Here is a 15,532-nt window from a genome sequence, read left to right on the forward strand (position 1 = left end):
GGCCAGCCCCAGGCCGGGTGACCTCCTCCATTGGCCCGGTGTCCATCTCCCTCCCTTGAATTTGGGTCCAGGCCCCCAAGGGAGAGGTGGCTGTCCCAGGGGTTGGCTGCAGGCCTGTCCTGCCCTGCAGGGGCCCGATGAGTCCCCCCCTGAACTTGGAGGCCAGCTCCCCATGACACTGGCTACCTGACCTGTTTCAGGAGTGGGTGATTCTGCCTTGGGCTGGTCCCGGACGGCTGGCAAGTCTCCAGAGGGCTGTTCTCAGCTCTGTCCTCTGCCAGGTGATCCGAGGACCCACCAAGTGGCCAGAGGGTCCCTGGGCAGCTGGGCCTTGTTTAGGGGGTTAAGTTCATCACCCTTCCCACGGATCTCTCCTTTTGGGGCGATTCATTTTGGAAAGGGAATGCATGTTAAAGTTTCACTGCGTCTCTCCAAGGTCGAAAGTGCCCGTCTGTGTGGGGAGTTTCTGTGACGAAGGGGATCGTCCCTGATTCCGAAGCTGTGATTTAATAAGAGACTAAAGCCAGGAGCTTCTCTGATTGCGTGTGGCTGAACGCTTCCCTCCCGCTCGGCCCCTGGTCTCTTCGGGGGATGGTGCCATCCTCCTGAGGCCTCGCATCTTAAGGACAGTTTCTTTTGGTCAAGAGGCAAGAGCCGCTATCCCTGGGTTTGAAGATGCTGGGCGTGGGGCAGGTCAACGTTGAAGCGAATCATCGGGCTCATGGAGTGAAGTGTTTGCGTGGACGGGTTATTGAGAGCCCTTCACAGAAAATCTCGGCGTTTACTTTGAAGCAGACACATACGTGTCGGTGTTCTAGAAGGCAGTGTAGGAATGGGGACGTAGGACACGGGGCCGTGGAGCAGGTGCGTGCTCAGAAGCCACCGTATCCTTCAGACAGACTGGGCGAGTCCGAGGGTTTGCCTGGGCAGCCCCCCAGGATTCTTGGAAGTCCTGTTAGTCGGTCTTTAAATGGTGGCTCCCACTGATCGGGGATGGGGAGAAGCATCCCTGTCCTGTGACCTGGCCCTTTTGGCCCCCCGGGGGGGGGGCTGCCTCACCTCACCCGGGAGACATAGGGCTGTTCCAGGCCCGCAAGCTCCACGCACTTTCCTCTAGTAGCGTGCTGGCCAGTGGGAGGGAGGCGGCGAGGCGGGCCGGCAGGCAGCTGGGACTCGTCCGCAGAGGAGTGGGGGAGAGTTGTTTAAATAGCCATTTCCATAAGTCTGGTGTTTCAGGGATGAAGAATGGGGACGCGGGGAGCCGTTTTTCCACACTTCACCTTTTGTGTGGCGATGCAGGTCACCCTGTGGCTGATCGGTCCCCCTCTGGCCAGCCTGCCTCCCACTGTTTGGGAAGATGAATAGGGCTGTGACCGGAGAGGGACGCGCATTGTGGTTCCCTAATTGTGGCTCTGGCCGGCCCAGCCTTTGTAGGAACGGCCTGGTCACCGTGCCCTGCCTGGCTCGGGCAGCCGGAGGGCCGAAGAGAGAGCCCCTGGACGCGGCGGTGGCGTGCGTGGGATGCGGGGGCGCACTGGGGCCTGGACGGCACCTTCTCTGCTTGCTCCTCGGGACACCCTGACCCTCCTCTGGATGCAGGAGGCCGTTTTCTGCTTCTGAATGCTACGTGCAAATGTGTGTTTGGGGATCTCGGGACCTGGTTTGAAATACAGCTGCTTACTCAGGGGGCCGAGCGCCTCTGTGATGGGGAGCCAGGCCCCGGGCAGAGAGAAGCCGCTCCTTCATCTCCTTACTACGTTTGGTCTCAGAACACGGGGGTGAGGAAACGGCTGGAATTGTAACAGCTTCCCACCTCCCTCTTCAACAGTCTTCCGTAGCTCTCTCTCCCGCCTTACGTTCACTTGACAGATTACGGCCCTGTCCGCAGATTAACGGCTTTTGTGTTGATGCTTCATGTAACAGGAAGAACAGAAACAGTAAAAAGAAGCAGCGAGACGTGAGAGCTGACGGCCTGCCGGGCCACTTGGGCGGCGAGGTTTTGGGGCATTGGGACGTGGAGGAGGCAGGAGCGGGGCCGGATTTGTTTCTGTAACGTGGACAGGAGGTGAAGTCCATCTCTGCAGATCCTTCGGGTGGCAGGGGAATGCGTGAGATGGGTGAGCACCGTGTTAGCAGCCTCTCCCGCGGTTCCTGCTGAGCGCTCACCTGGGGAGATGAGTGCAGGGTCGGTGGCCTCCCTTCCAGGGCTCCCTGCCTCTGGGCAGCTCCGGGCTCACAGCGGGACTGAGTAAACACGACTCAACGTTCACACCCTGAGTGAGCCAGTTACTCTGAAAGGGAAGGGTAACCGTGAGCCCGAGGGTGGGAAGGGGTGTGCTTGACCCCGTCCAGTCCCCTTACTGGCCTCCTGTTAAGGGACGCAGCTCCGTGTGCTGATCACTAATTAGCCTCCAGCATCGAGCATTGCCCTGTTTGTTACCACCATCAGCTAATTTTAAACAACGGACAGGGAATTTAGGGCTAACACGGCACCTTTCTGAACTTAGGGTTCCGTCGGAAATATTTGTTGAATCAAAAACAATCCTCCCCGTTCTAGCACAGCGCGTGTCCCCGAGGCATGAGCAGGGCGGGGGCTGGTGGGAGGCCCGCGTGCGCTGGTGAGGGCTTGGAGGACCCTCTGCGAGGCTCCTGCGCATGGGGATGCTGTTCCTGGGAGTTCTGGGCCGGGGACTATGCTGGGGCCATCGGGGTGCAGCCGCCGAGGTGCGGGTACGGGCACGAAGAGGATGGCGGCCCGGGGCGCTGAGCGCTCTCCCGTGTCCTGCTAACCCTGACCTCACCTGACGCCTGGCGACTCCCCCCTGCGCTCCAGCAGACTCCCGAGGGCCCGGCGAGTGCGTGTGGCTGCAGGACGGGGGGGATGGACAGGCGTTAAAAAAACACCACTCCTTGATCATTTACTATCATTTCTTGGGTGACAAAGAATCTAAGTAAAACCCACACTCACCACTCACCTTAACGGGAACCTCAGTGCTGAGCGTCTGACGGCTGGAAGTTCCAAGAAGGTGGGAAAGGAGGTTTCAGACGGGACGCGGCTCAGCACCAGCTTGGGTGGCGGGGGCGGCATGCAGAGGCCCCCGCGGAGGCCGGCGCACCCCCCGGGGGCCCGCGGAGCCGGGCTGCACACGTGGGCACACGCAGAGCAGGCGAGCGGAGGCTGACTTCCCACAACAGCCTCCGGCCTCGCTCTGTCCTGGGCGTGACGTGGGAAAGCGGAGCCGAGGACCTGCTACCTCGCTCCGGGTCCCTGCATGTCGGAGTGTGTGCTGTCTCTGGGGACACTGGGGACGACAGGAGGGCAGTCGGAGCGGCCACGTCCCCACGCTTGGTGGTTGTGTCAGTGACTAATAAATAGCACATGGTTGGATTACTGGAACGTTCCGCGCGTGTCTGTGGGGATGCACAACGCCCTGGGCGTCTGGAATCTGCGACGGTCGTCGTGAACCTGGCTTAAACTAGAGCCGCGCCCTCATGTCCTCAGGGACAGAGCGCCTGTGACGGCTCCGGGACCGGGGCCCAGGGAAGCCGCTCCTTTCTTCTCACGTAGAGCTAACAAGTATCTAAACGTACGTGACGGGTTTAGTGACTGGATTCAGGGTGTGTTTTGGATGAACGTGGGTGACCTCGTGGCTGCCTGCTGCAGTGGCCAGCCGGCCCTCCTGGGAGCTCGGCCTCCCACGTACGCCGGATCCGTCCCCGGACCCAGCCTCTCCAGGGGATGGACGGCACAGCCTTGCCCCCACTCACACGGACGCGCTCTCTCGCACACGGACACACACGAGCCCACGCCCCGCGTGCTTGCAGCCTCTTAGCGTGATGAGGGTGGTGGAAGGTGAGGTCTCTGCTGCTCTGTCTGATACCTGACGTGGCACGTGGCTGAGCCTCTAGAAGGTTCCACACCTCGCGTGGCCACGTTCCACCCTGTGGAAGGGCTGCTTTAACAGAGGGAGGCCCAGCTAGGTCACAGAGGTCAGCGGGACAGGTGCCAGCGAGTGTGCTCACGTTTTCCTTTCTCTGCATGGGCCCCGAGGCAGCAGGGCCGCACGGAGCTGCTCGGGCTCCTCGCACCCCACGCGCTCACTCTCCTCCCGTGTCCTGGCTGCCATCCTGGCAGTTCCTGGGCCTGGGCCCTGGCTCACACACGCTTGTGCACACAGCCTTGGGGATTAGGAGACCAGATTGCAGGCTGAGGTCAGGCAGGGCACTGGGCAGCGGGGACCCTCCGCCCCCTCCTTGGCAGGAGGGGACGGGTCCGAGAAGCTGAAGCTTAGGGTGGCCGTGCAGGGTATCTGACAGATGGGTCTCTAACCCCACGCCACGCACCTGGTAGCCGTGCGGTTTCTGTCAACTTGTGCTTGATTCGCCAGCACACGTGGGCAGACGGTCCCCTGGTTCCATCAGCCAGACTGGGTGGGGTGCTCGGGAAGGTGGAGGTGGGCTCAGGGTGCGCGGGGCAGACGCCGGGCCCAGACCCCCGAAACGGGAGAGGATGCCAGCCGATCTCGTCAGCGGCCCTCCAGGTGCTCACACCTGTCTCTGCTGGGTCCACGCCCACCTCTGCCTCTCCGAGAGCCAGCACGCTTTCCCAGCCCCTCTCAGCATGGCAGGCCTCAGCCGTGGTCGACAGCATTCCTGGGACTCTGGGTCCTGGCTCCGGGGAGTCCCGTGGGAAAGGGCAAGGCCCCCCTCCCTCCCGGGGGCGCGGACTGCCGGCCCGTGTCTGTGCCCACCAGGACCGTCCCTCCAGAGGGGGCTTCCCAGCAGGAAGGGAGCTTCAGGACCAGAAGAGGGGGAGGGGTGGCCGAGGGTGGGGGACACGCCCGGGCCACAAAGGTCCTCTCTGGGGCCCAGCCTGCGTCCTAGAAAGAGGGGGCCGGCACTGAGAGCCCGGCGGGCTGGGGTGGCCGCGGACATGGGGCGAGCGCAGGCCTGCTCACCAGCCTGGGCTGGTGCTCTGCACTTCCTGGCGGGGGCTGTCATCTCTAAGTAGACCTGGTGAGTCAGGTGCAGGAAAGCCGGATGCACCTGCTTTTTCTGGCCGTTACTTAGTTACTGAGTGCTGGGGGACACTGCTGACGTCCCCCCGCAGATGCTCTTGACAGGACCGGCCCACGGCTGCAGGCAGGGAGCGAGGTTCCCTGGTGTCGGCCCGAGCTGGGTCTGAGCCGACAGGTGGGACGCCCGTGCCGTCGACACACCTTCCCGGTGCTGGGGGGCCACCTCTCTGGAAGGGGACGTGGGGAGGAGGGTGAGCATCTCCCTGGCAATCCTGGCTTTGCCGGATCATTCTGCTTTCCCTCGTCCACACTGCCTGCAGGGCATGCCTGACTGAGCCCGGGAAGAAGTCGGGGTACACAGGTTGGTTTCCCTGTCATGGGGTGTCTTTGAGGCCGCCGTGCCCGGTCTGCACCTGCCGTGCTCAGCTGCGTGACCCTGACGGTGCCCACGGCCTCTTCAGATGATCCCCGAGAGCATGGGACCCCATCGTGCACACGGTTTGTAGGAAGTGGAGTGGAGGTCCAGCGCACGCGCCCCGGCTCCTCCGGGCCGTGGCAGGGAGGTCCGAGAACCCTGGTCACCCCACGGCAGGTTCCTATCCAGCCGTGACGTCCTGTGTGTCGGAGGCTCGGACGGCCGCCTGGGGGTGACCCGAGTGGGGCGTCGCGGTGACGCCGTAGCCTGGCGTTGGCGAGTTGTCACCCCACACCCTCAGGGCTCCTGCCTCCGGAGCGGCTGAGGTGCACGGAAGGAGCAGCCGCACCCCGGGGCAGGCTTGCAGCTCAGGCACAGGGAGGGCGGCCGCCGCCGGCCTTCACTTCCCCGCGTGCCGCGGACTCCTGACGGGCGGGGTGTGGCCTGCACGGGCCGGGTGGTCACCTGCGGGCACGTCACTTGCCCTTTCTGCATGGGAACGCAGGTGTCCATCCTGGAAAGCCAGGCCGAGGCGTGGCAGTGTCTCTGCAGGAGGGGGGCCACGGGCGGTCTCGGGGGGCGTCATCCTCCAAGCTGCCTGCCCATGAGCCCCCCACTTTGCAGTGCACTCAGGTGAGGTCACCGGCGTTGCGCTGAGACCCCTGGAGGCCAGGGGCCTGTTCTGGGCCTTGGTCTCCTGGTCCGACGGCAGGATCCCGCAGCTGGTTGTGCCGAGGGCACCCCCTCTGCCCTGCCCCCTGCTTCCGAGGGCCCCCACCTCAGGTGGGGAGGGTGGTTCTAGAAGGCTGCAGATTCAAGTGAGTTGCCCTCGGGGATGCTGTCCGAGGACCCTGCCAGAATACTGTCCCCAGACTGCCCGTATCCACCCTCGGCCCCACGGGCTCCGACCACGTATATTTAGAGGAGGCTGTTCTGCCTTTAAAATGCACGCTTTTTGGGACACGAGGGGGGCTCCGTCGGTGAAGCGTCTGACTCGTAATCTCAGCTCCCGTCTGGATCTCAGGGTCGTGAGTTCAAGCCCTGCCTGGGGCTCCTCGCTGGGTGTGCAGCCTACTTAAAAAACAAAGAAAAAGAAAAGCGCCGTGCCTGGGGAAGACAGGTTTTATTAACTCACTACCTTTCTTCGCCAACCGTGGAAGCAGGGAGCCAGGCCCTCCGGTTTGCCTCGGCAAGCGAGGAGCCCCGGCCCTGCTTGTAATGACTCTGTGCTCTGGAGACCGTGCATCTGTCTTCAGCCCTCTGACCCCGGGGCCACCTGCACCGTACTCTGCTCCCCGGACCCGTTGCCTCGGTGACAGCCGGATGGACACGCCTGGAGCACATAGCCAGCGCCTACTGTATGCCAGGCCAGGCTCTGTGCTGGGGAGCCGGTGGATCTGCTGTGTGGGGAGTTAGAACGGGGGCTTGAGTGTGTGCACTTGTGAGAAATGCACAGCTGGGGGGATCCTAAAACCTGTGCATGCAGCCTCACAGGGAGACGGGGTCTTTGCAGCTGTAATTAAGCTAATGGTCTCGAGACGACATCATCTTGGGTTAGGGTCTACCCTAAATCCCATGACAGGTGTCCCTATGAGAGACATGGGGGGAGAGGCAGGGGGATAAGGGGCTGCCAGGAGCAGGGGAGGAGGCTGGAAGGAGCCTCCTCGGGAGCCTCTAGGGCGAGGGTGGCCCTGCCCACCTGGATGAGGACCCCTAGTCTCCAGGCCTGTGGGAGGGTGGGCTTCTGTTGCTTGAAGCCTCATGTTTGTGATTTGTCAGGGCAGCGAGGAGGGGCCGCACACAGATGGTAGGGGGAGCACTCCCCATGCCGCAGGGACTCACGCCGTGTGTGGCGGGGGCTCCGGGAGGCATGCTGTGGGCGGAGGATGCTGGGCCTCGGGGCTCTGCTCCCCTCCAGCTCACAGACGGCCTGGATGGCACACACGCTCGCAGTGGGGTCTCGTCGGGGTGTTTGGGCCACGGAAACACGACCTTTGAGCTGCAGGTTGGGGCGGAAGCGGCTTCCCCGGGTCGGGGGTGGGATGGAGCAGCCCGGAAACTCCTAACGTGCCTCGTCCATAAATCCAGTGGTTCCCAAAGTGAGGCGCGCACCACTCTCGGCACACAAGATGGCTCTATGCCGGGCACGGATGGGCGTTTTTCATCTTAATAGCTGTGTGTTTGCTTTTACGGTTGCCTTCTATTTGTGGCCATGGCACTGGCTCTCTGGCTAGGAGAGAGAGGGCTCCTTTTGGGTAGGGACGTGGTATCGGGCATGGGGAAGTCATGGTGAGACACTGAGCAGGAGGATCGCGCGCCGGCTGAGCACCCACTGAGTGCCAGGCACGGGCAGTCGTCTGGGCCAAGGAGCGCTGGACGGGGGGCCAGTGGACGGGGGCCAGATGGCATGGCACCGGCAGCTCCGGAGAGTTCCACAGGCATGTGGGTGCTCCTGAGGAATCCAGGTCACTTCCTCGGGTGTCCAGGCTGGCTGGGGAAAGAGAGGCTCTCAGCTGGGGACCCAAGCCCCGTGATGGCCATCGGAATGGGCAGGTGTCTCCATCAGCTTCCTGGGGGCTCTGTCATAGGACCGCAGATGGGGCGCCTCAAGCAGCAGCTTGTGGTCTCTTGGTTTTGGAGGCCACATCCTAGACCACAGTGTGGGCGGGACTGGCTCCTTCTGGAAGCTCCTGGTCCTCCCGGGGGCCTCTCCTGCTTCTGGTGGTCCCGGCAGTCCTGGGCACCCCTTGGCTCGTGGCTGCCTTCTCTCCTGTCTCCGCCTGGGTCTTCACCCCTCCCAAATCCCCCTGTCCTGTCTTGCAAGCACACCCATCATTGGATTTAGGGCCGCCCAGATTCAGATGATCCCATCTCAAGAGCCTTAATCCTGTCTTCAAAGACACTGATTCCAGACAAGGCCACGTTCCAGGGTTCTGGGTAGACCCGTCTTTGGGGGGCACTGTTAGCCCATCATGTTGGGGGTGGAAGGAAATGTACCTTGTGCCTGGCCTGACGCCATCTCCCTGGGCCAGAGGCCCCAAGCCGGCTGACCTGCCCTGGTCCAGTGTCCCCTCTGTGCTGGAGTTCTCCCGGGGGCTGTGGTTGGGCATGGAGGGCGGGAAGGTGGGGTGGGAGCCCGGCAGCTTCCTGCCTCTCGTGGACCCAGCTGCTCCTTGCTGGGAGGGGCAGCCCTGTGGAGTCCACCGCGTCCTGTGTTTGGAGGTGCCGGCGCCATTATGGCTGTCTATCCCCCCCACCCCGGGCCTGCCATGCGGGGCCTCAGCTGAGCACCTGGGAGCACCCTGGCAGCTGGCCTGCTCATGACCCTTTGAAAATTAATTTTTCTTTCTTTGTTTAAAAGAAAATTTTGAAAACCGGTTTGACACTTGAGCCTGGCCTGCCCCAAAACGTTTCTGATTCCAATTGGAATAGGTTCTTGCCAATTTAATGGTTACCTGTTAAGTTATTAAGAATGTTTTTCTAGTGTTTCTTCTTTTATTCCTGGTTTTTTCTTAGCATCCTAATTCCTGTTAGTTGAACTGCACTTTTTTTCTCATTAAGTGCGTGGCTTGGCAATGAGAGCAAAATGCAAACGTTTGTGTTTTGAGTTTTAACCCCATTGTTGCTGGGAGGGTGTGAACGGGGAGACCATACCCCACTTTCTGTAGGGGAGCTTCTAGAAGGGAAGGCAGTTCCTCCGTGGAGCTTGGGGAGTGGGAGAGGGGTCCCCAGGCCCCATCGCTGGCTGCCCCTGGGCTCCTGCTCTCAGGGCTGTCAGTGAGTGCCTCGGACGCCTGGGCTGGCCGGCCGGATGCAGTCACCCCCCTGGAGGACGGCTCAGCATGCTATGGGGGAGGGGGGTGTCCAGAAGGTTCTGAGGGGGCCTCACTGTGGAGAGAGGCCTCTTACTGCTTGGGGAGGGGACGTGGGCCATGGAGCGGTCCCAGTGAGCGAGGATGAGGGCAGGACTGTGCCCCCGCGGTGGGGTCGGAGACGGGGGTGCCTGCTGGGGCCATGCTGGGTAGAAGGAAATAGGGGTACAGCCCTGCCTGCTCTGTACGGCAAGGAGTCTGTCCCCCCACATGCCTGGCCTGTGCCTGGGTCCTGCAGTGTCCCCAGATGTGGCAGGTGAGGGGGGCAAAGCTTGGCCACGTGGCCCTGAGCCCCCGATGCCTGGTGGCGGTCCGTGGGGGGTGGGGTGGGAGGGCTCCTGGGGGGTCGTGCGGGAGTCTCCTGGTCCGGGTGGTCTCCTGAGCGGCCCTGTGACGGGGCGTGGGCTAATGTCCTTCCAGGGACCAGCTCGTCCCAGCCCACCAGTCACCGAGCCGCCCCCCTTCCCGTGGCCTCCCGGGTGCAATTGGTGCTCTTCTCGGTCATGTGACCTTGTGTGCCCGTGCCTCAGTTTCCCGTCAGGGGGCATGACAGGTGGTGAGGGAGCGGTGAGTGCACGCACTCAGGGGGTCAGAGCTGCGTGTGGAAGGTGCTCGGGGTCACCCTCCTGCCGACCCGTCCTCCGACACAGGCTGAGGCCTCTGGACCGGCCACTGTGGCCCCTTGGCTCCCCCGTCCTCCCACCCGCCCCTTTGCTTCCTCGGTGTTCATGCGGACCCCTCCCTCGGGTGCTGAAAGGCCATTCTCAGCTGGGCTCTGAGGGGCTCTGCACGGAGGCTGTCAGAGGGAGGAGCGCAATGTTGGGTGAGGACTCAAGTGTAGTTGGAATTTTCCGGAATACTTAGCAAAGGGGGCATTCATAAGGTCTCGCCGGTGCTTTCTGGGGCTGATCCTGGGAGGTCGCTCAGGAGGACGGTCAGGGCCTCTGGGGCTGAGCCCATGGGGCCGTCGGGTCGGTGCCTGCAGAACCACCAGCGGGGACCTGGGCCTAGGGCTTTCCTCAGGGCTTGCTGAGCGGGGGAGGGGAGCTGTCAGAGTGATGGCCTGGCCCGCAGCCACGGGAGGGGGCCGTCCCCTCGTGACCCGGTTAGAAAGTCAGCAGACCGGGGTGGGGGCCCGTGGACCATCTTCAGCTGCGGGTCGCCCACCGCGTTCTCCTGAGTGTTTGCGCACAGGCCATCGGCCCACCCTCCTGTCCCCGGCGGCCTTCCGCGGTCTGTTTATAAAAAGGAGCCTTAGAACCCGTTCACCCAGATGCTAGAGATGAGGGCTGCAGAAGCATGTGGGATGGTCTATCCACCTCACTTTATAGATGAGGAAGTTGAGGCCCGGGGCAGGGGAGGGACTCGCCCAGGGTCTCGTGGGTCTCCGTTAATGGTGTTGGTGGATGTCCGGGGAAATGTTTTCTCAGCCTGGGAGACTGGTGTGGCCAAGGGCTTCCAGATGTCTCTCCCCAGTGCAACAGGCTGTGTGTGGGGTGCCCGGGGCCCTGCACGAGGGGACGGATGGGGGAGCTGGGGACGGGGCCTGGGGCTGGCTGGGGCCGAGTCTGGCCAGCTACCAGATTGCGGAGAAGTGTTCATCTCCCAGCCATTGTGCAGGGCCCGCAGACCCTCCCAGGCCCTCAAAGCTGTGCTTTCTCTGTTCACTGAGCCATGTGTGCATCTGCTCTTGGGCACCCGGGGCGTGGGGGATGCTCTAGATGGCAGGGCTGTCCCGGCCTTGGAGTGCAGCTGGGACCCGGCCAGGCTCAGGGGTTACAGATGGCCCAGGACACGCAGGCCTCGGTGTGTCTGACGCCCTGGAGGTGGCCGATGGGCTGGGGGACAGGAGCGGTCTATTCCCCGTGCTGAGCATGTATCAGCCACATACAAGTCAGTGCCCGGGGTCGTGGGCCCCCCATTCCCATCAGCTGCCTGCTCGTCTGTGAGCGTGACCATAGCGCTGTGGGGTGGGGCTGTGGCTTGTGGTCTCTGTCTCTCGGCTTGTGTCTACCTCGGACCAGGCACCCTGGGGGTGTTTACGGGTGGACGGCACAGTACAGACGGATGGAAAGATGGAGCTCTCAGTGTGGAGGTCCAGCGTGTCCCTAAGGCTTGGGATGGACGTGGCAGGTGGAGCAGAGTTCCCTTCCTAGACATGCCCTGTTCTGCCCAGAGGAGCCCTTTGGCCCCCGAGTGCCAGGAGCGCACCCTCGGCTTGCCAGACGACACGGCTACCGCTGGGTGACTCTCCAGATGCACTGTACCCATCAGCACCGGGCAAGTGAAGCCCCGTGTCCCTGGCGGTGAGTCTGGAGGTGTTTCCTTGCGCCAGAAGCTGCTGTCTGGGCCGAGTGGGGTTCTGTGGGGGCCGCCGAGACCGTCCCAGTGCTGTGGACGATAAGTGACACGCTCGGGGACGGACGTTGGGCTCAGTGGCGCGGCAAGCTGCTGCCCGGAGGTGAAGGGCCGAGCACCCCCCTCGAGCCTCTGGGGTCCGGGAGGATCCCGGGAGCTGGTGAATCGGCGTCTGTGTCCGGCCAACTTCCTCGGGGCCTAATCCCTTGAGAACAGAGACTGTCTCCAACGACAGCCGAGTTCCAGGCCAAATAAATTAACACTTCTGGTACGTGATATTTTGTAGCCTTATTAAGTGGCAAGATTATGCAAACAAAATCATTAAGTACGATTACGCAACTTTCCTTGTGGTTCTGGCCGTTCATCTCCCGTCCTGCTGTACTTAAGCCTGATTCCAGGGGAATTAATGGCATTACTGTTTAAATCTTAACTTTGGTGTTAAGCAAACGCGTTCCGAAGCTTTTGAAATGTATCTTGAAGGCAGATTCTGCGTCTCACGGTTTAACAAGGGAGTGAGCATGAGGACCTGCAAAGCTCACTAATCTGTGAAAATTAGGGTTGTTGTGCCAGTAGGAGTTTTTTCACCTAATTACAAACAACATACTGCTTTCCTGAGAGTTCCCGAGATAGAGTCGTTTCAGAGAAGGTGAGGGGCGGCCGAGGCTGTGTTCCTCTCTGGGCCCCGTGTGCGTCCGGGGAGGGGCAGACCGCAGCCTTCCCGAGTCCTGCGAAGGCACCTCCAGAGCGTGCCCTGACAGGTGAACGGACAGCAGCGCGCACGTCGCCAGAACGTGGGGTGTGACTCAGGCCTCAAGAGGAAGGGCGTCCTGACACCTGTCCCGGCGCGGACGGCCCTTGTGCTTAGTGAAACCGGTCAGACACAAAGGGAGAAGTGCTGAATGATTCCACCTAAATGAGGGACCCGGGGGGTCAGGTCATGGAGTCAGAGGTCGGATGGGGTTCCCTGGGGCTGGGGGAGGGGATGGGGAGGTCGTGTTTCGTGGGGACGGGGATTCAGTTCGGGAGGCCGATGGGCGTGTTGGTGCCAGGCTGCGAATGTGCTCGGTGCGGCTGACCTTGGCACTTAGGAGTAGTTAACGTGGTAAATTTTACGTTACGTGTATCCTACCGCGGGGGGGCAGAAAGGCACGTTCTCAATTGCATCAAAGGGCAAGAACGGTGTTGTTATATTATCATTTTGTAAAACTGTAGGGTTTTTTAAGGGCAGTTGAAGGGTTAGAGAAAAATTGAGCCGGAGGTACAGACGCTCCTCACGTGCCCTTTGCTCCCGCGCGGCGTCCCCCGTGATTAACGTCTCCGGGTGCTGCGGTGCATCCGCTACGGTGATGAGCCGACACACGCATCGGCGTCAGCGGGAGCCTGCAGTTCGCCGTGGGGTCCGACTCGGGGCTCTGCATTCCCTGGGCCCCGGGCGTCGGGCCCTCCGCGCGCTGTCACGGCTGGCCTGTCACCATGTTGGGGACCGTGACAGCCCAGAGAGTGGCGGGTGGGTCGGGAGCCCCGGAGAGGCTGGTGCGCAGCTTAGAGCGGCCGCGTCCTGCGGGGACAGCCCGAAGCTGGGGGTGCGTGCCCGGGCGGGGCCCCTCCAGACCCCACGGGGACCCCAGGGAGGCCGGTAGGAATCTTTGCTCATGCTGTGTGTGTACCCGCGTATATTTGAGTAGGGGACACCTCGCATCGCACGCGCTTCGAAAGGTACAGGCGGTGTGGCGTGACCCCGCGCGCCCCCAGCAGCCAGTCCTGCTCTCCCCCCGGTGCGGTGCGTAACTCCTGCCCTCCCCGGGAACACGCGCACACACGGGAGAGCGTGCTGGTAAAGCTGCTCTCGGGTTGGCTGTTCAGCAGTATTTCCTGAAGTTCTTTCTAGAACGGTGCGTGGCGAGTGGCCGGGCTCTCTTAGACGGTCGTGTCGTATTCCTCGGCATGGGCTCCGACTCATTCATGGGATGGATCCCCATTGCTGGCACTTCCACTCCGAGTCTAAGTTGGCAGGGAATGTGCTGGTGAGAGCGGCCATGCACACCTCTGGGGCCCCGTGAGCGGCTACGCCGTCGCACACAGCCCCTCGGTGGGGGGTCTGCGCTCGCTCACAGCTCCGTGGAGCTGAGCCCAGGGACCCCGTCCAGGAGTTCCCCTGCTGGTGACTCCCCAAGCCCGTGCCCACGACGTACTCTCTCAATCCTGCGCGGCCTCCCCCATCAGCCGGTGTGGACAGGTGTCTGGGGCGGTTGGCATGCCGCTTCTCCCTCTAGGCCGACGGAGTCCTTTTATTCCCCTTACTCTTTATTGTCACAACCATTTTGTGGGGGGTGCTCACTGTGTCCCGACCGCAGGGCTCACCGTTTTCTGGGACGGTCTTCGTTTCTGCACGGATGTTACAGAAAATCACTGCAGCTGACACGGGCACCCTCGGCCATCGGACGTGGGCACCATCACCCACGCATCACGGACTCGGATGATGGCCGGATCTGCGAGGACCGTGTGGGTCCTCCTCCTCCTGGGTCTTGCTCACGGCCATGCCTCATTAGATGCTCTACACAGGCCTGGCCCTGACGGGCCCAGTGCAGACGTGGTGGAGGCTAGGTCTGTGGGGCTGTCGCATGGGGGGAAATTGTGATGCCTGGGGCCAGAGGTTCTGGGTCATGGACTTCCCAGGTGTGTACCTGGTGGAGGTGGCCATGCAGGTGCAGAGACCAGCCCTGGCCGAGTCGGGCAGCAAGGCTGCTTTCCCAGGGGACGGTTGTCCTCTCTGGGGGCTGGTGGCCGGTGTGTCCAGCAGCCATGGGGCGTGCCCAGTCTGGAGTCCCTGTTAGCAGGTAGGGCCCATCTCTCTGACTTCTGTCCCGTGAGGAGCCTTTGCAGGGTTCTGAGGGATGGTGAGGCGATGGCTTCAGGTGCCCAGAAGCCGTGGAAGCTGTGAGCGGGGCAGGGCTGCTCTGTGAGGCACGAGCTCAGAGGCACGTTGGGCAGAAGCTGCCGTTTCTGGACCTGGCTGGACCTTCCAAGGAGGGCATGACCTCACCGCAAGGCGGTGCCTTTACCATGTGCTCGTGATGAAAAGCCGTGCGTGCCCCGGCAGGAGGGCGCCCAGAGCGGATCCAAACCAGGTCTTGGAGGTGCCGGCCTCTCCTTTGTCCTGGGAAGGGGTTCCATTTACTAAAAAAGACTTTGCATTAGAGCCACGGACATCATTCCTGGCTCTGGTGCTATTCGGTGGTTCTCTGGCTGGGCAGCCTGTCTGAGCAGCAGTAAGCCGCGTCCCTGTTCCCGCATCTCCAGAGACGACGGGGCCAGGAGCTCCCCAGGCAGATGGAGCAGGGCCTCCAGCTGCTCAGCTTCCCAGATGTTCAGCGACGGGCTTGCCAGGAAGCAGGGCCAGGGCTGCGTGATTGCAGCGACATCCGCCTCCGAATGCCGCTTTGGGCTCTTGAGGAAGAGGCACTGCAGGGTGGGCTGTCTCCTGAAAAATCCTGCTTGCCCCACGAGGCCCCCCTCTGCCTCTCCGTTGCCTGGGGTCACAAAGGCCCCAACTTCACCCAGCCTGGGGAGTTGCGGGGCAGAGTGAGGGACCCACTTCCGGGCGGGGTCATGATGCAGTGTGGACACATGCAGGGGGCATCCCGAGGGTGCCCGAGAAGGTCCCAGCACCTTCCCTCTGTCTTTTCATGGCAGGTACCGGGGCTCTGTATGTTGAGGCTCTGGAGAGAGGACACCAGACACCTTGTCTGCCACCAGTGGTCTCTACACATCCCTTTGGAGCCCCCGTGGGGTGCTCCTTCCTAGCTGGTCTTCAGGGCTTGTGATTGCCATGGAGACTGATTCCCAGGCGGATGGGGGATTTGACTGTG

General features: G+C 62.2%; 1 protein-coding gene across 3 annotated transcripts in view; it reads left to right on the top strand.

The window, feature by feature from the left end:
- Positions 1 to 15,532, top strand: part of TAFA5 (TAFA chemokine like family member 5) — a 195,470-nt gene that overhangs the window by 74,406 nt on the left and 105,532 nt on the right. The gene's annotated exons all lie outside the window — the stretch shown is intronic.

This window comes from Halichoerus grypus, chromosome 6, assembly GCF_964656455.1.
Source record: "Halichoerus grypus chromosome 6, mHalGry1.hap1.1, whole genome shotgun sequence".
Lineage (NCBI taxonomy): Eukaryota > Metazoa > Chordata > Mammalia > Carnivora > Phocidae > Halichoerus > Halichoerus grypus.